Genomic DNA, 21,601 nt, shown 5'->3' with positions numbered 1-21,601 from the left:
GTAATACAGGGCCTTAAGTAATAGTTTAATATTAATATACTCTATGTAATCGTGAATTCAAAATAGCATTCCGAATCTGCATACTATAATTATGTGAACTATGTAACTAGTTCAAATCCTAGGAAGCTTAGTTTAATCGCATTACGGCTGATCCCCAATAATAATAAGCGGCTGATGGTGACATTGACTGCGGTTAATACCAATGATTTCGAAGTAAGGATAGGTTACAACAGACTATTCTCTTTTTTTTTTAATTATATTTTAGTGCGGTATGCTTTTTAACACGCTTGAGGTTTTAGACGAAACCGGAAAATTGCCGTTTCTGGAAATGAACGTTCCACGTTAGTCTATCCCCGTCAGTAAGTTTTCGAGGAACAGGTACCGAGACAACGGGATAATATTTTAAACTTTTTTTTACTCATATATATTTGTTTTAATATTTTGATTATTATAATTGTTCGTACATGAATTAATGTATTTGATTAAGGAACTTTAAAAAAATTATCCTCTCAGTAGGATTAGAACCCGTGACCTACTCGTCAATGCAATGGTATCCAACTGAGCCATAGATAATATTATTAAATTATTGTATTGTATTTGTAAACGCATTGAACATATTGTAACGTGATATTATTACGGATATGGCGCTTACTGAAAAACAACGATGCGAATTGAATAGCAACAGATGCTGAGTAGGTGCCAGTTAGTTAAATCTTAATTATTGAATAAATGTTCTTGATTATTTTAATGTACATAGTCTATTGTATTACCAAATATAGTTCCTTAATTTCTGTCATATTGTAACCCACAAAATGCCCTGTCCTTACACCAAAAGTCATTGATAAAGCCACAACTATTATCACGGTTTCGGTTGCGGTTGGTTCAGGGCTTGATTGTGTCCGGTCCATTGTTCAATCATAATTTTATAATCATAAAAAATCAGAGGTATACATAGTGCGAGTTAGATGCTAATGTGGACGTTGAATAGAAGATGCGATATTTTTATTTTTGGGTTTATTTTAAAGAACTCCATGTAGAATAGACCACTAGTATATTAAAAAATTAAAACACTGGAATTTATTTATTTAATGATTTATTGTGCACAAGAAACATAATATTTTACAAAACAATAGTTAACCCAGTAAGACGACACAAAGGGTCTGCTTATTCCTAATAGAAATCTCTTCCAGCAGCCCTACGGAGAGAGATTGGATAAGGATAGCAGATAGGACGTGCACAATCATGAATGTAATATTATATTATCATTATGTACTTGTTATAATAGAACTAATAACATAATAGTAATAAAAGTAATAAACAAATAAGATGATATTATTAAGATATAAATAAATTATGAATATACTAAATGTTATAGCTGTAACATACAATAAAATAAAAAAATAAAATAGTAATATTATAACTATAATAAATAAATACTATGTGTATAATATTATAATAATGAAACTTAGGTGGATGGAGATTCCAGGTAGTGCTATTTCAAGCGTCTTTTAAATACAGCCATGGTGGGACTGTCACGGATGGTGTTAGGGAGCGAGTTCCACAATCTGACAGCATGAACAGTAAACGAGTAGGAATAGAAGTTGGAACGATGGGAGGGGGGGAAAGATTAGACCGGACATTGGACCTACAAGGGAGATCAGGGGATCGAGAGAAGTTGAATCGGTCGAGGAGGTATGAAGGAGAGTGGGGATTGTACAGGATGTTGTAAAGTAGGCAGAGGATGTGGGAGTTGCGACTTGCGACGGGGATAGGTAGCCATTTAAGTTTTGTACGGTAGGCCGAGATATGGTCGAACTTTCTCAAGCACTGCAAAGAATGTGGTTTAAAATTGTCAATTTAAATGTTGGCGCCAAAACGGATCTATAGTCTGTATGACGTCACTGCTGTCCTGCCCCGCGTTCCATTTAGCGTTAAAAACGATCAAAACTCTCAGAATAGGAGGCATTTTGAGCGTTTTGATTTGGCGGAACAGAGCTGCGGGCGTCATCTAGGTATCATAATAAAATATACTTAGTTTAAAGAAACAAATACTAATTTTTATTTCATTTTATCCACTTTTTTGGTAAAAAGGGTCCCCTGCGAGTTCCTTACGATGCCGGTTCTTCTCGCCGGGTTATTTCCCAAACCGGTGGTTGGTCATCACAGAGACGTTCTGAAAAAAAATGATTGTATAATTATAAAGACAGAAAACAATTCTTATTTAATTTGTTATTTTAAAGGGCAGGTTTTTTCACTGTATAGTAAATTATAAAACCAACAGCAACAGATGTCAGTTGTCGGTTGAAAATTGGAGATAACGAGTTCGTTTCCCGCCATTTTGTTTGTCAGCAAATAAAAAAGTCATGAATAAAAAATATTTCATCAAATTCCGCGAATACGGTCTGTTTAATTTTTCTATTTTCGTTCGGATTGGACTGACGTTGTTTATTAAAATTTGATTGTGTTTTTACAAAAAAATAATTCAACCTAGGATAACTTGGTCGACCTTGGTGCAGTCAAGTGCGTTCGATAGTTGTGACAAGTTAGAAATCGAAAATATTATATAATAAGTGGAATTGAGTTTTGACATAACTTGTCGTTAAGTTCAAATTCAAATTCTTTATTAAGCATACAATAATATACAATAGTATAAAAGCTAGGTAGCGTACATCACGTCATCTAATCCCATGCTAAGTAAAAACTTGTGTTATGGCAATCAGACAACAGATGCACGCCGAACAATTTTATCCTAATATATATTATTTACACATGCACACACACAATCACACTACACTTTATCACGTAAAGTCTCTTTCGGCGACGTGATGCGCACTTCGTTCGGGAGCCTCCCCCGGAACCTTCGGTAAACTACACCGGCGGGCCAGAACTCCTCCACCTCGAAGATGGATAAAACTTGAGTCGGCACTCTCACCACAAAGGAACTGAAATTCACTTTGTGGCGAGAGTGCAGACACTCCACCCTCAAGGTGTAGGTGGTCTTCTCGCGGATGTAGTTTACGACGTCTTCGACCGTCATGGACCAGTGCAGGCGCGACACGTAGAGCGGCGTCGCGGGCACCTCGCTCCGCAGGCGCAGCTCGGGCACATAAGGTGCGGTGCCGCGGTGGTTGCGGACGGTGGGCTTCCTCTTCTTCCTCCTCTCCACCAGAACGAAGCCCTCCTAGTCGCACCTCCTGCTCTCGTCCCTGTCGAGTCGAAGATTTTCAGAATTGCGGCCCTCCTTTGCACCCCCCGCCTTTGCCCGCGGGGGCGGTGCGGGGCAAGCAGCGACGCTTGCATAATTTTTCAATCACAGAAAACCGGCGTGAAACAGCGCTTGCGCTGTGTTTCGTCGAGTGAGTGAGTTTACCGGAGGCTCAATCCCCTACCCACCTAGAAATGCCGCAGTTGAAAAACAATTTGTTACCCCAGGAGGGTACCAACTGCGTTGGAGAATCCTTCTCTGGACGTCCATGCTCAGGAACTCCTGGAACTGAACGTGGACGTCCAGGCTGCCCCTCGTATTCTGGGGAGGGCAAAACTGCGCTCCAATATGCTCGGGGCAAGAGCAAACACACAAAGGCACCCCCCTCGATATTAAACATGGACTTTTGTAATATCAGGGGATTACACTCCAACCTTAATGCCGTCCATTACCACCTTGAGACGGCAAAGTCGGCTTTGCTCTTTTTAACCGAGACGTAGATATCATCTCCGAGTGACACATCATACCTTTCCCACCCAGGGTATTACCTCGAGCACTCCTTTCTACCGAAAGCTGGAGTGTGTGTGTGTATATCAGAGATGATATCAGCTCTCGCCGCCTCAGCAATCTTGAGGTCATGGACCTATCAAACTTATTGCTCCCCATAGATTGCGACGATCACCCTCGCGTCTATGCGTGCCTATATAGGTCCCATAGTGGTGACCCCGAGACGGACCGACTCTTGGAGCACCTACAAGCTGCTTTAGATTTTGTGCAGCAGCAGATACCATCCGCAGATATCATAATACTTGGCGACTTTAATGCCCACCACGCCGACTGGCTCAATTCCAGTAAAACTGATCATGCGGGGAGATCTGTCTGCAACTTTGCCCGAACGACTTGACACAACTGGTTACTACACCTATCGAATCCCAGATGTGGATGGTCCGAATCCTTCCTTGTTGGACCTCCTACTGACTTCAAATCCTGACGGCTACCAAATATCCATAACCGCACCACTTGTTTCATCGGATCATTGCCTTCTTAGAAGTTCTGTGCCACTTACGACGGTGTTAAGGCAGCGCGCTGTTAAATACCGTCGTGTGTGGCACTACAAGTCAGCAGACTGGGATGGGATGCGGTCGTTTTTTTGCATCCTATCCTTGGGGGCACGTGTGCTTCTCGCCGGATGATCCCGACAACACTGCCAACTCTGTTGCCGATGTGGTGATGCAGGGGATGGAACTTTTCATTCCGACCTCTGTAGTGCCAACTGGCGGCAGATTTCGTCCCTGGTTTGGTTCATCCCCCAAAAAAGCTTCTCGCCGGAAGCAGGAGGCTTACCAATCCTGGGCCAAAGCAGTGTCTGCTCGGGATTTAAATACCAGCACATATAAAAAAGAGTACAACCTTGCCTCTAGGTCCCTCACGAAAGAGATTACTCGGGCAAAGCAACAGCACGTCAATAGAATTGGCAAGAGACTTGAGCGCCTACCCTCGGGAACCCGTGCATTCTGGTCTCTGGCCAAAGCTATTGAAGGAAATTTCTGCAAGCCATCCCTACACGTAGGAAATGGATCGTTGGCCCAGGACGCAAAAGACAAAGCCGATCTTCTGGGCAAGCTCTTTGCGTCAAACTCGACCCTGGATGACGGGGGGCAGAAACCGCCAACCATACCGCGATGCACGAGCATCATGTCGGATATACGGTTTCATCAGCGCTCAGTGCGAAAAGCCCTCTGTTCCCTTGATATCCAAAAGTCGAGTGGACCTGACGGAATCCCGCCTATTGTGTTGAAAAAGTGTGCTCCAGAGTTGGCTCCGGTCTTGACGCGTCTTTTTCGGCTCTCCTATTCCACTGGCATCGTCCCGGCTTCCTGGAAGACAGCATTGGTGCACCCGATCCCCAAAAAAGGTGATCGCTCAAATCCTTCCAACTACAGACCAATCGCTATAACCTCTCTCTTCTCGAAGATAATGGAATCCATTATCAATAGCCAGCTTCTTCGATACTTGGATGGCCAGGGATTGCTAAGCGACAAACAATACGGGTTCCGTAAGGGTCGCTCGGCTGGTGATCTCTTGGCATACCTGACTCATCGTTGGGCTCAGGCAATTGAGTCGAAGGGAGAGGTATTGGCTGTTAGTTTGGACATTGCGAAGGCCTTTGATCGGGTTTGGCATAAAGCGCTGCTATCAAAGCTTCCATCATACGGGCTGCCGAGAAATTATGTAAGTGGGTCACTAGTTTCTTAGCAGACAGAAGCATAAAGGTCGTAGTTGACGGCGAATGCTCGGAAACTCAGACTGTTAATGCTGGTGTCCCTCAGGGCTGTGTGCTATCTCCTACTCTATCCATACTGCATATCAATGACATGTTACAAACCCACGGCATTCATTGCTATGCGGATGATAGTACAGGTGATGCTGTATATACCGGCTCCCCTTATATTTCTCGGCAAAATGTCACTGAGAGTCGAAACGAACTTGTGTTTAAGGTGGAGAATTTATTGAAGAAGGTCTCTGAATGGGGTAGACGTAACTTAGTCCAATTCAACCCCGCCAAAACACAAGTGTGCGCGTTCACCACTAAAAAGTCACCAATGGTCGTTTATCCTCGTTTCGAGGGCACATCTTTAACCATCTCCCCTAGCATTGAGATACTTGGCGTCAACATATCGAGCGAAGTCCAGTTCCGATATCATCTTGAGGGTAAGGCCAAATTAGCCTCGAAGAAGCTTGGCGTTCTTAACAGAGCGAGACAGTACTTCAGTCCGGACCAACGCCTACAACTCTACAAGGCGCAGGTTCGGCCTCATATGGAATATTGTTCTCATCTCTGGGCAGGGGCGCCAAAATACCAACTGCTCCCTCTGGAACGTATCCAACGAAGGGCTGCTCGAATTGTTGACTGCCATAGTGTTTCAAACAGCTTGGACCCCCTGGAATTACGCCGAGATGTAGCTTCACTCTGCATCCTCTATCGGTTGTATCATGGGGAGTGCTCTGAGGAATTGTTCGGAATCACACCACCTGCAACTTTTCGCTATCGTCCCACGCGAAAAACATACCATCCTCATCACCTTGATGAGTGGCAGTCTTCCACAGTGCGTTTTTCGCGTAACTTTCTGCCGCGCACTGTAAAACTCTGGAATGAACTGTCACCAGCAGTATTTCCGGACTGATACGACCTGCAAACCTCCAAGAAAAGAGCGTATTCCCTCTTAAAAGGCCGGCAACGCACCTGCAGCTCTTCTGATGTTGCGAGTGTCCATGGGCGACGGTAGTTGCTTACCATCAGGTGACCCGTTTGCTCGTTTGCCCCTTATTTAATTTAAAAAAAAAGACAGAGAAAAGAGAAGCTTCTATATCCGGCCGTACTTATATAATATTTTTTGATATCCACTTTCGACAAGAATAGTAGCAAAAGCATCTTGGCTGTGGTCTTAGATTAAATTTAATCTAAACGATGATAAAAACATTATTATATAATCTAAGGCTGTGTTGGTGATATAATTTATAAGGTTGGGTTGCACCAGAGGCGTGGTTAAAGTTAAAGTTATTTTTATAGTTACATATGGCGTCCTTTAGCTTTAACTTTAACCTTAACTTTCTCCGGTTAAACCGGAGAAATTCACGTATGAGCGGAGGTAAGAACGCCATATTTAACTTTGACCAAAGATTTGACATTTTGCACTGTAGTTAAAGTGACAGTTAAAGTTAAAGTTAGTTGGTGCAACCCAGTCTAAGTAGGTATTTCAATAATTAAAAAATATAACAGGAATGCAGTGAACAAATAAATCATCATTAAGTATATTTTATGCGAGAATAATTAAATTTTAAATAAAAGTCGCTAATTAACGAGTAATTGTACTTACTTAAATCATATTATTAATATAAATTAAGACCTGTTAGAAATTTTCAAATAAAATGTTTAATATTTGGTGTAAGTATATTTTTAATTTAATGAAATACAAGAATTTTAATAGTTAATGTAAAGCAGAAATTACATACTGAACATTTTTGAAGACGAGAAGTATTATAATGATATTATAATAAGTAACAATGCGAAGTAAGTAAAATTAAAACCATAATAGTAATATTAATATCTTAGATAAATGATTGGTCTCGCGCGCGCGCTACAGAAAATACAGATTCCCGAATGCGGCACCTCAATATTGTAGTGTGTGTAAAACAATGCACAAATATTGTTGTGTGCGTAGATAATCGGGTTGCCAGATACGTGACTGGTGCCCAATCAATGGGGAAAAATTAGTTACTGTGGTCTTGTAATTTATTATTATTGTATAGTAAGTGCTGATTTTTCAATCAACAGATAAACTTTACCATTGGAATAAAGTCCATTCGAAAAGAATGCGATAAAATAACAACGTTGTTTAGGTCAACGAAATATAATGGGTTTAATATTGATGAGAAAACAACACAAAAACAATGGTAGGAAGTTTAACGAAAGTTAAGAATGAGTCATAAAAAAGCAAATGTTAAATAGGGATTATGACAAGGTCAAAGATTAGCGAATTTTGTTAATAAAATAAATAAATCACGGTAAAAAATAAGTGTTCCCAAAATTTCAGCTTGCTAGCATGTACCAACATATTTTATTCAACAAATAAACTTAATTAAAAAAGTTTAAAAAATCAATTCGACAAATGAATAAAATAAATAAGAATTATTCGATTTTCAAAGAAATTAACTGGAATTGTTCGATTTTCAAAGAAATAAACGGGAACTATTCGATTTTCAAACAAATAAACGGCAATTATTCGATTTTCGAAAAAATAAACGGAAATTATTCGATTTTCGAAAAATAATAGTCCGGGAGCCACAGGTGCGCGCGAGCGGTGCCGGCGCGGCGTAATCAGTCAGCACACGGACTCGGTCCCGCGCGGTCGTGCGTGTGGTATAAATCACTAAGAGTATTCCGTAAAATGACTTGAAGTGTTATCGAAATTTGTACAGTGATGTGACGTGATTTTTCCGTGTTTTGTGACATAATGGAGTTGTCGTGAGTTCGTGACGTTTGGGAGGAAATGTTAAAAAACTTTTAAAGTTGACTCTTGGACTATTATTGGTAAGTTTTTAAAATTATTATTTTTTTGCATAATAGTTTTTACAATTATTTGAATTTATTGAAAATTGTGAAAGAAGATTAGTTTAGGCAGCTACATTTAAAATAGACGAATGTGTTCATTTTATTGCCAATAATTTTTGTAACAGGTTTGAATTTGAATTCGTGACCTTTTAAAATATTTTGATCTTTACCTTATCGACAATAATTTGTTTAATATAAATCTATGACATCCATATAAGATTTTATGGTACTTTAAATTGAAACAAGAAATTATTACGTAGGTAACGTAATAACTTTAAAATTTATGTAAAACATTTGGAGACACGCGGAACCTTTTGTAATATGTTTTATTCAATTATTTTAAATACATAATTACTAAATGTCTGAAATTATAACCACAAAAACCCCACTAATCACGCTGCAAATTAAAAACAAACTTAGTCGCGGGCTCTCAAAATACAATACGAATTAAATTAACAGCTGTTAAAGGGAAATAAATAATTTAAATATTTGACTCATAAAAAAATATGCGAAAAAACTCTTCAATTATTTAACAATTGAATTATACTGACGAAAACCTTTTCATTCATTGTTTGAACATTCTTGCGAGTGTCGTTTTGACATTTTAATACGAGCACCCTTTTGACACCTTTTTAAGGGCCCACCCGATAATTTCATTAAAAACGAAACTCGAAATTCAAGCTGGTAATTCGATGTTTTGGAAAACTTGTGTTTTTTTTTTAAATTTGTAAATTGAAATCTTCTATGGGCTCTCCGTCCTCATCATTTTTTTTACAAAATTGTTTTTTGTACTAATTTTGTGCTAAGAAAATTTGTTTCCCCATTTTACATGGATTTATTATTTTTAATTATTATTATCTTATGTCTGCGGTTTGTTTTAAAAATAATTACTTTATGATTTATTATTTTATTATATCATGACGATAGTGTAGTTTAAGTAGGTACTTATAATACTTAATTAAACTTTTAAAGACATTTTTTAATAATATCCATGTTCATATTATATTCCACTAGATGTCCCGGTGAACTTCGTGTAACTTTCCTCTTAATATAAACCAGAGGTTCCCAAACTTATTTTGTCTACCACTTTAAGAACAAGTTATATTTTAGCACCCCCATTGTTTCAGTTTAAAATGCATCCTAATGAAATAAATCACCCCCAAAACTCTACACAACGCCCCCATTTTTTTCGGGTCCCATACCATCCCCCTTCAGACCTTCAACGCCCACAAGCGGGCGCTATCGCCCACTTTGGGAAAGGCTGATATAAACATTCCGTGGATATCCACGAACATATTATTAGTATGGCAAAATCGGTTCAGCCGTTCTATTTTAGCTATACTAACAAAAGTGTAAATTCGGTTTTATTTACATAGATTACCATTTTTGGTATTCTTTGTAGTAGCGGATTAATTGACAGCCGACCATGAAGTCTGTAGTAGTGCTTTTTAGGGTTTTTTTTTATTATAAAATTGCGGCCCTCTATGGACTGTTCGTCCATATCCTTTTTTTGTTATAATAAGTTATAATAAGGATAATTGAAATAATATTACAAATTTTAAGTAATTGTGGTCCATCACGCCATGGACACTTTTTTTTTTATATAAGTAATATATATATATATATATATATATATATATATATATATATATATATATATATATATATATATATATATATATATATATATACTCTTTTTATGAAGCTTGCCACAGCGTCTCCATCAGTGTCAGTGTAATAGACACAGGTGTTAGTGTGCTTTTTAGGGTTCCGTACCCAAAGGGTAAAAACGGGACCCTATTACTGAGACTTCGTTGTCTGTCCGTCTGTCTGTCTCCAGGGTGTATCTCAAGAACTGCTTTAGCTAGACTTCTGAAATTTTCACAGATTGTGTATATTATCTGTTGCTGCTATAACAACAAATACTGAAAATAAAATAAATATTTAAGGGGGCTCCCATTCAACAAACGAGATTTGTTCGGCCTTTTTCGCTCCATATCAAATATCAATAATGGCAAGAGGTAGGCACTTGAATTTTTCACACAGTCTTTTGTTATATGTGTACTTTAATATTTAATAATAATATTTAAAATAAAATAAAAATTTAAGGGGCTCCCATACAAAAAACACAATTTTGCTCTATATCGGTACGGAACCCTTCGTGCGCGAGTCCGACTCGCACTTGGCTGATTTTTAATTAGGTTATAGGTATTTTGAAGTTCCTGTTTCATTTAAAACTTTTCAAGTTATCCTATTTCATCTCCAAATTCAAATTTAAAACCTTTAATCACTAATATTAAGCTTCTCAGAAGTTCAAAGACCAAAGCATATTGACCTAAGTGAATAAATATTTGCTGAAATTAACTTACTTTTCGGTGGAAAACAGATGTACCTTAATCTGTTTTGAATATTATGTAAAAATTCAAATTACAAACTAAAGTCTGAAATATACGGCCTTGGTTGGTTCGTTTTGCTATATTATACCTACTTATTTCAATTATTATAGAATGATATTATTATAATGCAATACCTTTTCGAAAAACACGTAGTCACAAAATATAATAAAAATCGGCCAAGTGCGAGTAGGACTCGCGCACGAAGGATTCCGTACCGTTATAGAGCAAAAGTAAGCCACAAATTGTATTTTTGTATGGGATGCCCCCCTCATTTTTTATTTTATTTTAATATTATTATTACTTATTAAAGTACACATATATTAAATAATTTTATAAAAATTTCAAGTGTCTAATTATTCATTACATCTTACATTTTTATTGAAATCGAGCTAAAAAAGCCAAAAAAATCACGTTTCTTGTATAGAAGCCACCCTTCATTATTAATGTTATTTTGTTTTTAGTATTTGTTGTTTTAGCGGCAACAGAAATACACAATCTGTGAAAATTTCAGAAGTTTAGCTATAGTGGTTTTTGAGATACAGCCTGCTGACAGACAGACGGACAGACAGACAGACGGACAGACAGACAGACGGACAGACCGACAGACAGACGGACAGACGGACAGACAGACAGACGGATAGACAACGAAGTCTTAATAGTCGTAATAGTAATAGGGTCCCATTTTTACCCTTTGGGTACGGAACCCTGAAAATAGTCATTGCTTATTAGTATTTACCAAGATTTTGGGAGCTCTTACGTCCCGGTGACCCCCAAATCACATAGTTTTATAGAGTGTGTTAACTACATTGAAACTATGTGAATTAATATTCGGCCTTCGTTTTTCAATTTAGTCGTGTTAATGTTGTCTACGCCGAAGCCACAATAGCAAATAAACAAACACATAAAAATTCATAACACTGAGTTTTATGGTGTCGAATGTCGATTTGGGCAATATCAAAATGGAGGCTCCAAATAAGGCTTTGGTCTAGAGGTGCGTATACACTAAAGACATTGTTTTTTTAGATTTAATAAGACACGTTTATTTTGTACATAACACACTAGTTTTATAAATGCGAAAGTGTGTCTGTCTGTCTGTCTGGCTGTCTTTTACTATTCACTATTCACGAGCAAATTTTTCAGCACTGAGTGGGCTAATGATGATGAACTATAGCTAAGAACTCTCTCGATAATGTCAGCTTTAAAACAAAAAAAAAAAGATCACAATCGGTCCATCCGTTTGGATGCTACGATGCCACGGACAGACGAGTCAATCTTATCTTATAACACCCCTTTTTTGTCGGGGGTTAAAAAAAAATTGAATTTTATGTTTAAGTAATCATAAAATCTCTGAATACGAAGGTAAGCCTTCCACTTGTTTTACAAACAATTTTTCACTGAATCAAGACTAGTAAATTCGAAAAAAATATCTAATTTATAAACTGATGTAAGTTTTTACTGTAATTTTCTTCGCAGTAACAATTAAACACTTTTTTGCACTTATTCCAATTAATTATATAATATTTCTTACAATTTTAAGGTTTTACGCGACCGGTTCGATGAAATCATCTAAAGAGTTTCCACCAAGAAGTTACAGTGCATTCAATATCATTTACTTTCCATACCAGTGAAGCTGCGAGCAAAACTAAGTAAAATATTATACGTCATTTCTAAGGTTCCGTACCTAAAGGGTAAAAACGGGACCTTATTACTAAGACTTCGATGTCTGTCTCCAGGCTGTAACTCAAGAACCGCTATAGCTAGACTGCTAGAGAGGCAGATTGTGTAGATCTGTTTTCGCTATAACAACAAATACTAAAAATAAAACAAATTAAATATTTAAGGGGGGCTCCCATACAACAAACTTAATTTTTTTGCTATTTTTTGCTCGATATCAATAATGGCAATAGGTAGACACTTGCAATGTTCACATAATGCTCAGTTATATATTTTATACTTTAATAAATAATAATTTAATTAAAATAGATAATAAAGAGGGGCTCCCATACAAAAAACACATTTTTTACCTATTTTTGCTCTATAATGGTACGAAACCCTTCGTGCGCGAGTCCAACTCGCACTTGGCCGATTATTTCTTACATTCTATCTCGCTGTCTAGTCTGCACTCACCTTTAGGTGTAATAAAAGTCCGGATATAGATATAGAGGCGTCAAAATGACCAAGGGAGGAAGGGACGGCTTAAAATGTGTAATTTTAAGGAATTTATTGTTGCTTTCTCTACCAAATTTATTTTTGCAATACTACTTTTACTTATTTTTGCAACCTGGTACTCTGTTTGTCGCCTTCGTTACCTCTTGCCTATCCCAACCAAAATTAAGATCGCTGAGTCCCTATTCCTATCAATCCTCGACTATGCTGACGCTTGTTTGACGAATATGACCGATGATCAAATAAATAAGCTAGAGAGACTTCAAAACCTTGCGATCAGATTTATATTCGGGCTAAAAAAATTCGACCACGTGTCTGAATTTACTTTTACTTAAAAGAAAAATTTGTATTTCGTCAAGCTACTGTTAAGGAGCTCAGATCTGCGTCGAATCATCAACTAGAAATGCCCGTGCATCAAACAAAATTTTACGGTTCCTCCTTCGTTGTTACTGGTATAAGGCTCTGGAATTCGTTGCCAAAGCATATCAGACTTGCAAAAACATTGAATGCTTTCAAAAGTCTCGTCAAGTCGCATTATTTAGCTATCTGTAAAAATAATACTTAATCATAATCCATGCATTTGTTGTGAGTTAAATTAATTCTCGAAGGTCAGATAGACCTCCTAAAGTAACCGCGACCGAAACTCCATAGTTGCTGGTCGTTCTTGTCTCTGTAAAGGCCACAAAACTTGAGAGGTGTCCCGGATGGAACGAAGATATAAAAAAAATCATAACTGGCTTGCTTTCTATGAGATAGAAAGAGACAAAGAAAGAGAGAGAGAGACAGGCAGAGAAACACGCGCATGCCGCACGGCTTACAAATATAAAGCAAAAAGCAAGACAATAGACAGATCAATATAGATACCGCATAACGTCCCGCGAAGTACATGCGGTATCTATCTTGATCTATCTCTGTGGCAAAAAGTGTCGTGTCGTTACAACTATTTCCATCTAGCCTCCTTTCGCAACGCGCGATAAGGAACTTCGTTCCAACAAAGGTAAAATTTTTAACTTTACGAAACGGAGAAAGGTCTGGCCACCGTATGCGCAGTGTACTCTTCGCACATCGCGACGACAGAGAGAGTCGCCTATGCAAGCCCCGAAAGGGCTCTGTTTGGTGACAGAAGCATAGCGACAGTGCTTCAAAGAGGACGGGCCCGCCATTGATACGCGGGCGGTCGATTGTCGAGCCACGGAGTAGAGCTCACGCGTTCTCGCGACTCGGCAACGGGAAGACGAAGAGTACCGACGGGTTTTAGTGGGTAGGGCTGCGGTCACTTACCATCCTTACGGCCGCAGCGAGCCCCACATACTCGTGGGGGAGTCCCCAATTCCCCCGGGATGCGTCAATGCATTTCCCGTCGAAAAAAAAAAAAAAAAAAAAAAAAAAGGCTCTAACTATATAAAGAGGATATTTTAGAATTTAAGGCCCGATTCGACCAAACTTGAAGTGTGACTATACTGAGAATAATTTTCCTTCAATTTAACTCCAGGATATCTAAAAATATTTTTACTTATAATTCTCCCCTATTCTTTTAAATTATAAATTTTAATTTTGAATTAAAGGTGTACTGTAGTTCGGTTTTATAATAATACATCAAAAAAGGTTTGCTTAAGTTACATTATTTAATTATTTTTAGTGATTTAGATGATTTCTTTTCTCAGATCGATAAATGAGTGATAATTAAAAAAATAATTAAATTTGAAATAGTATTATTACAATGTACTAATAATATTATGTATTGCATATCAAAAATGTAGAAATTAGTCGCAGACTTATGAATAAATTCAATTTTTTTAGACTCGTTGCACCCGCGATATTATGATGTTGCACCCGCGATCGTGAAAATTGTTAATAATTTCTAGTACTAATTGTATCTAGTTAAATCATTTCTTTGTCTTATACACTTTTGAAATATGGGTTAATAAATTACTAAAAGTTCCACAATTAGCAGTATTCTCAAATGAACTCGTCCGAGCTCTTAATAGAGGACCAATTTGGTTGCACCCGCGATAGTACTTCAAACATGTTTTATGGCTTTTCTAAGATTTAATTTTAGTTTTCATTTACAATTTATGAATGAACAAGTTAAAATGTATCCCTTCAAAAGATAATTTATTAATAAATGTGTTTTATTTTGTCAGTAGAACGCTTTAAGTGCTCCAAAATGTTGCACCCGCGATAATGGAATCGCCCAATACTCACGTCAAAGTGTTTACGCAATGTATTCAAATGGTGGAATAATGTACGTGACCTCCGAACTCCGACAGTTTTTATAATTAGATGGGGGCCAGACAAAATTCGTTTAGTTAACGAGCTTTTGCCCGCAGCTTCGCTCGCGTTAAGAAGTATTATTATATACAAACTGTCATCCCCTATTTTAACCCCTTGGAGGTAGAATTGATCAAAATCCTTTCTTAGAGGATGCCTACGTCATGTCATCTACGTGCATGCCAAATTTCAGCTCGATCGGTCCAGTGGTTTGGGCTTTGCGTTGATACGTCACCATGTCAGTCAGTCACCTTTGAGTTTTATATAGATATAGATAAGAAGTTCATAAAATAATACAATATATTCATGGCACGACATCCATAATAATATTATAAATGCGAAAAAGATTCTGTCTGTTACTGCCCAAACCGGTAAGCCGATTTTGCTGCAATTTGGCATGAAGATACTTTGAGCCCCAGGAAAGGACATAGGATACTTTTTGTCCCGGAAAATTGTACGGTTCCAGCGCGATAAACGAGTTTTGGCGCAACAGAGTTGCGGGCGTCATCTAGTCAGTACGTGTTGCCTGCAACGTGTTTATATCTATCGCACGGGAATTGTTTTTCTATCGCATTTTTGTGATAGCTGTTATAATTCCTTTTCCGGGACTCCAACTATGTACAGACCAAAAGAGTTAGAACCTTTTTGTATGGAACGTGGCATACCTAATTAGATTCAAGTTTAAGTACAGTTTGAATCTAATTAGGTATGCCACGCTCCATGGCATAATTTCGTGTACACCTATGAAACATACGTCAATCGACAGAAAATAAATACAAACAACAAATACCCTATGACAAAATGTCGTAAGTGATATACTTTTTGAAATATTTCAGGTCGTATAATATCTGAAATGTTATTTATTTCACATTTTCAAACTGAAATAACTCTGAAAGTATATCATTTACGACATTTTGTCAAAGAGTATTTATTGTTTGTAAACATCTTCTCTATCGATTGACGTATGTTTCATAGGTTATACCAAACCATTTCATACCAAAATACGACAGGTATGCCAATAAGGTTCGTCGTTCTTTCATCAAAAACGATTCAACAGTTTTGTGAAGAGGACAGACACAATTTTTCATTTGTATAATATTATGTACATGAAATTCTAGTGGCTTCGTCGATATGACGGCTAATTATATATTTCCTCAATCGTACAGCGTACGGTTCGACTAAAATCCAAGGTTGCATTGACAATAACGAATGTCAAACACTAACCTTAGGCTACTATTTATACGGTCAATGACATTTAACGGAAAATTATCAATTTGTTTAAATTAATATATTTTCGGATTATGTGAGCCAACATTTTTCCTCGACACTTGGAAAATTACAGTTTTAATGGAAAACGATGATTTATCAATGTTTTTGCTGCGAAGAATTACCAGACAAACTATTACTCAATGTATTATTATTTTGGCAAATTAGGTGTGGTAAATAATAAATAAATAAAATAAATAAAACTTTATTCCTATTTTTAAAAACATAACACAACCATAATATTAAAACAAACATAAACAACACGGTAGAAAACAAAAAAAAAACATATTATAAGGATAAAGGAAAATAAAAACATTAACAAAAGAATCTTAAAACAAAAACATATTATAAGGATAAAGGAAAATAAAAACATTAACAAAAGAATCTTAAAACTAAACAGGGTGTTTTTTCAGTTTGTGGCAGTGCTATGCCAAAAAAATTAGGAATAGGTGACCACTCAGGTTATGACAGCGACAACGCCGCTGTCCCTGGTCTTCCGTGATCCCTTGCCCCATCAATGAATTAAACAAAAAAAAAAAAAAAAAGAAAAAAAAAATGTGCAAATTAACTCGCAAAACTCCGGTGGAAAAAATGAGGGTTTAAATCATTAATATATACCTACATCATTATAGTATGTTTTGTGTTATTAACAGAATAAATATGATAATAAAATTGTAATAAATTAGTTTATTGTGAATATTATTTGTTAAGGTATTACAGACAAAATATATAGAATTATAATAGATAAAAAAAGAAAGAGGAAATATTATATACTACATAATATTATAGCCTAATTAATTATTTATTTGCTGTTCTAATAAGTAGTGCTTAAAATGTCGTTTAAAATTATCAATAAACTTTAAGGACCTCAGCGGTGCCAGAAGGTTATTCCACACTTTACTGGCAACATGTCTAAAGCTTCCTCTAAACGCAGCAGAGTGGTGAGGTTGATTGATTAGGAGGTATGAGTTGATTGATAATAGGTATGAGTAAATTAAATTTCGTTATTTGAACAAATGTATTCACTCAATATCTGTGCAAAATTACAAGAAAATCGTGCTAGCCGTTTGTGATGATGACAACAAAATATTTTTTACAGGTCTGTGACCTACATGTAGCAGTCATCTGGTTGAATCTGAGCTATTTGATTAAATGACTGGCAAATTCATTGAATGAAACCATGTTAACAACTAGACGAGTCGACGTTTACTTATCGAATCAAGTGAAGCCGTTGACTTAACGAGTTTGACTTTTGTCATTCAATTAAAGCAGATTCAACCAGATGACTGCGTCGTATAAATGAGAAAATACCATTAAAAATTTAATAAAAGAACACAATATACATGAGAAAGTACCATCAAAAATTAAATAAAAGAACACAATACAAACAACCATGATAAATGAAATGTTTAATCCTTTGACATTCGTACCCCAAGGGCACGCAGTTAAAGTTAACTGTATTTATTTAACTATTATTTCATAAAGTCTGCGCATAATGAAACTCAAACAGTACTGTTTGAACACTGAATACGATATGTTATGCAGACAAGTCAATATCGTTTTCTTAAGATCTTGTACTTGTGGATAGCGTCCGTGGAATAATGGGTAGACCTTCGGTTCGCACTCCTAGAGGGTGCAGGTTCGAACCCGGGTGGAGGCGTGTACCAATGAGACATTTTCTGATCTCAAGTACATACGGACGCTCGTACGGTGAAGGAAAACATCGTGAGGAAACCCGCACATAGTTGGTCCCAGACGTATTGACTAGTTCTTTCCTCTGGACTAGGCCGACTATGATGCGAGAATGTCGTATGGTCTTGGGCAACCACACTGACATTTATGTCCCAGGGGCCAGGCACTACAGTATTTGAGGAGTGGTTACTTCGCTCTGAAAATAAAGTATAAATCATCCACAACGAATGCAAGAGCCTAGTTTTTTTTTTGTAATTGTGAGTTGTGACTTGTGAGACGCATGGTATGAGGAAATGGGAATATGTTTTATACAGGGTGTAACGAAACTAAGTGATAATACTTTAGGGTGTGTATGTCTCTCCTATATAGAATTCACAGCGAAAGTAGCAGCGCTGAAAGCAATTTTTTTACTTTTCTTTGGGAAAATTCATTAATTCTGGGGTGCTTGCAATTATAAATAAATAAAAAGCGCTTTTCAAGCGCTGCTACTGCACAGTCGACTTTATGCAAAGGACACATACACATCCTAAAGTACTGGAACGAAGTTCCTTATCGCGCGTTCGGCGTAAAGGAGGCTAGACAGAACGATATTTGATCCAGACACTTTTCTATTAGTACCTGCATGGTAGGGGCAGAGGGCGTCGATAGTATCCTTGTACGTCAACTGGCGTTTTTTGAGATTAAACGGAAGTTGCTTTCCATCAGGTGACCCGTTTGCTGCCCTCTTATTTCATTAAAAAAAAAAAAACAGCGACGCGTTGTTAGTATTCCTTGTGGATAACTCCGCCGTTTGTGGACCGATTTCCAAAATTATTTTGTAGTTGTCTAAGATGTAGTTCGAATTTGGTAACGTCATAATCATAAAAGTGGTGATCTCATGAAGCGATCCATGAAGAATCGACGGGACTTCTTGAAAATGATATGAAAACTTACAGTGATTTTAACTTTTTCTGAAGGATTTCAAGCTTAACTTAACTTAACTACCAAAAAAAAATAATTTGCACTGAATTATACCCTGGTTCCGAAGGTGCTAAACAGAACTCTTGAATCCTTATAGATACAAAGATACAATATTTTCGGTAAAAGGATATTATGTCAATGTTTAAAAGTTAATAATAATATTATACAAAATTCTCGTGTAGTGTTTGTGCGCGAACTCCTCCAAAACGCCTCAGCCGATTTTACTGAAATTTTGTGTACGTATATTCGTAAGGCCTGAGGATAGGTTTTTAATTTAGAGATGTGCCGATCATGACTTTGGCCGACTAGCCGATTAGTCGCCTGCAAGGAAGCCGACTAATCGGCCGACTAGTCGGCCAAGCCGATCATGATTTCGGATGTTTCTGTACCACTTTTTTTACTGCTGATTCGCGGGTAAGGTGTCGGATCGTTCATCGTGCTATGTTTACTTCGCGTACGTTACTTTTATTAATGATACACATAATGCTTTTGAGGAAATATTTCATATACTTACATATTGTAATCTTGATCTAATAATACATACCTAATTTGTTGTTAAAAACTATATTAAAAATTTTTTTTACTATACAAATAACTTCAGAAACACTTCATTTAATTTTAAAATGTGTAAGACTTATGAAGTGTGATATGAACACATTATAAATAATCAAGGTTTTTCTATACCTTAATTTCAATAATTATAGCAAAAATTAAAAAAGTAATAAGCCGGATAGTCGGCGCTTTTTGCCGACTATTCGCCGACTACAAAAGTGGCCGGATAGTCGGCTTTACCGACTAGTCGGCACATCTCTAGTTTTTATCTACTTTTTATATTGATACTAGAAATAATTTATATGGAAAAACAACATTTGCCGGGTGAGCTAGTTATATTATAATAATATGACCCACGAACTTGAAAACGTCATTTTATGTACATAGTACCTATATAATATTATGGTAACACACATAACACCCACGTCATAGCAAATACTGTAATAATATGTGATAATGAACACAGAATATATTATAGTATGTTAAAATACGAAAATCATATTTAAGCATGTGGATTTTAAGTCTTACTATATTTTCATGCAGTTTTACGTAACAATATTTTTCAAAGTGTTGTTGACGTGGGAGAGCCATGCTTCGGCACGAATGGGCCGGCTCGACCGGAGAACCCTTTTCCTTTCCCTACCCCCCCCCCCTATATCCTTCCGTACCCTCCCCTATTTCCTTCCGTACCCTCCCCTATTCCCTTCCGTACCCTCCCCTATTACCCCTTAAAAGGCCGGCAACGCACCTGCAGCTCTTCTGATGCTGCGAGTGTCCATGGGCGACGGAAGTTGCTTTCCATCAGGTGACCCGTTTGCTCGTTTGTCCCCTTATTTCATTAAAAAAAAAAAGTGTTTTAACCGACTTCAAAAAAGGTAACAACTTCAAAAAAAGTAACAAGGTACGTGTGTAATATTTCTAGAACTGCCAGTTTTCGTATATTATATTATGTTAGCCTATATCAGCGCCTGAACAAATGCCAAATTTCAAAAGTGTATGTATGTAATGTTTTTATGTTTGTGTTCGCATAATTATTCATTATATCTCCGAAAGTACAAATCCGATTTAACTAATTCTTTTTTTGTTATCCTGTATTGTTCAACGTAGCCCGGAATACTGTGAGTTTAATCGGTTCGGTAATTTTTGAAATTAGATTTTGAAGTCGGTTTATTTATTTTATAATAATAATAATACGTTAATTCAATGTTAATTAAATTGAAACATTAATATGTTTAAATTCTGTTTTATTTATTTATTAAAAGTGTGTGTCCGTCCGTATTCCGTATTGATTAAAAAAAGAAAGACGACAATTTGACGACTTTTGTGTCATATTTTGCCATTGCCAGATAACCTTCTGATCCTGCGTTGAGTTTTATGGGTGTGATATAGAAACACGTGTAACCACGTTTTAACCGACTTCCAAAGTGTAGTAGGGTTATATGGTTCGTCTGTTTTTATAAATTAAAAAAAAAAAGGTTTAGGATTATTATACTAAAAGTAAGTACACTTTACTTTATTAACTTCGACATAAAATTATGCACTACATGACGCCCACAACTCCGTTGTGTCAAAATTAGATTATATTTTCGGGAACCGTTCATATTTTCGGGACAAAAACTATCCGATGTCCTTTTCCGGGATACCAAATATCTATCAAATTTCATTAAAATCTGTTCAGCGGTTTAAGCGTGAAGAGGTAACAGACAGACAGACACACTTTCGCATTTATTAATAGTGTGGATTAATGCTTACAAACACAGACATAGACAAAGATCTATGTCTGAGATTACAAACCATTCCAATGGTTCATTGTACAGTCTCTAAAGTGACACTAGGCAAGATGAAGAAGACGAAGATGGTGCATGTAGTTCTATTAGGTATTTCGGCCACGCGCGAAACATCCTTATAAGACAATTCACTTTTTTCACGATTTATATTTTCACAAGTACGTCAGAATGACGTAACATTATCAATTCTGTG

General features: G+C 36.9%; 1 protein-coding gene across 2 annotated transcripts in view; it reads left to right on the top strand.

The window, feature by feature from the left end:
- Positions 1-8,102: 8,102 nt before the first annotated feature.
- Positions 8,103-21,601, top strand: part of LOC121737583 (5-hydroxytryptamine receptor 1-like) — a 163,644-nt gene continuing 150,145 nt past the window's right edge. For both annotated transcript variants that reach the window (XM_042129242.1, XM_042129241.1), the window contains exon 1: positions 8,103-8,297. The gene's annotated coding sequence lies outside the window, so the exon portion shown is untranslated. The remainder of the gene's footprint in view (positions 8,298-21,601) is intronic.

Source organism: Aricia agestis, chromosome 21 (assembly GCF_905147365.1).
Source record: "Aricia agestis chromosome 21, ilAriAges1.1, whole genome shotgun sequence".
Taxonomy (NCBI): Eukaryota; Metazoa; Arthropoda; class Insecta; order Lepidoptera; family Lycaenidae; genus Aricia; species Aricia agestis.
This window is presented reverse-complemented; position numbering and strand designations above follow the sequence as displayed.